Genomic DNA, 1,198 nt, shown 5'->3' with positions numbered 1-1,198 from the left:
ACCCAGCAGCTCTGAGGGTACCAACAATATTTTAGCTCAGACATTGGTAACTTAAGGCCTGAGGGCCAAAAGTGGCCCTTGGACAATCTCCACCAGGCCCCCATTAACCTTAGTTTAAAAGGAAAAAAAACCCAACAACTTTTAAAATAAAAGATTGATTAAAAAAAACTGCAATTTATCAACAAGATTTGAGGAAATTTAAATTAAACATCTTACGCAAAACTTTTTTAAAAACATTTTTTAAGTCGTGTTTCCAGAACTAGATTGAACTTTAAAGATTTAGCAACACAAGCAAATAAGTTTGTTTTACATATTTCTGCTAACATGTTATACACAGCATAACGTTATCCACGTTAGCATAATATGTTATACATGTTAGCATAACATGTTAAGCTAACGTGTATAACATTTTAAGCTAATGTGTATAACATTTTAAGCTAACGTGTATGCTAACGTGCATAACATGTTAAGCTAACGTGTATAACATGTTAAGCTAACGTGTATAACATTTTAAGCTAACGTGCATAACATGTTAAGCTAACATGCATAACATGTTAAGCTAACGTGCATAACATGTTAAGCTAACATGCATAACATGTTAAGCTAACGTGCGTAACATGTTAAGGTAACGTGCATAATATGTTAAGCTAACGTGCATAATATGTTAAGCTAACGTGCATAACATGTTAAGCTAACATGTATAACATGTTAAGCTAACATGTATAATATGTTAAGCTAACGTGTATAACATTTTAAGCTAACGTGTATAACATGTTAAGCTAACGTGTATAACATGTTAAGCTAACATGTATAACATGTTAAGCTAACGTGCATAATATGTTAAGCTAACGTGTATAACATGTTAAGCTAACGTGCATAACATGTTAAGCTAACGTGTATAATATGTTAAGCTAACGTGTATAACATATTGTCACAAGACCCAGTTTACAGAATATTTCTTATATTCCTAAACTATATGGGAAATGTTTTATAAAGCATGCTAACTATGCTACAATAAGAAAAAGCCTAAAAAGAAGTCTTTTAGATTATCTGTCATAAGGAGCATTTATTTTCCAATTCTTTATGCGGCCCATTGATTGTTTTAAACGTCTTGATGTGGCTCTTTGGAAGAAAAACGTTGCCCACCTCTGTTTTAGCTTATCTTTGTAAAATAAAGAGCAAATATTTCAGTTTTCTT

General features: G+C 31.8%; 1 protein-coding gene across 1 annotated transcript in view; it reads left to right on the top strand.

Moving 5' to 3' along the window:
• ggps1 (geranylgeranyl diphosphate synthase 1) overlaps positions 1-1,198 on the top strand; it is a 15,355-nt gene that overhangs the window by 9,020 nt on the left and 5,137 nt on the right. The window lies entirely within an intron of this gene.

Source organism: Nematolebias whitei, chromosome 1 (assembly GCF_014905685.2).
Source record: "Nematolebias whitei isolate Nwh7 chromosome 1, NemWhi1, whole genome shotgun sequence".
NCBI classification, from domain to species: Eukaryota; Metazoa; Chordata; class Actinopteri; order Cyprinodontiformes; family Rivulidae; genus Nematolebias; species Nematolebias whitei.
Note: the sequence above shows the minus strand (reverse complement) of the source record. Positions and strands in the feature narration are given on the sequence as shown.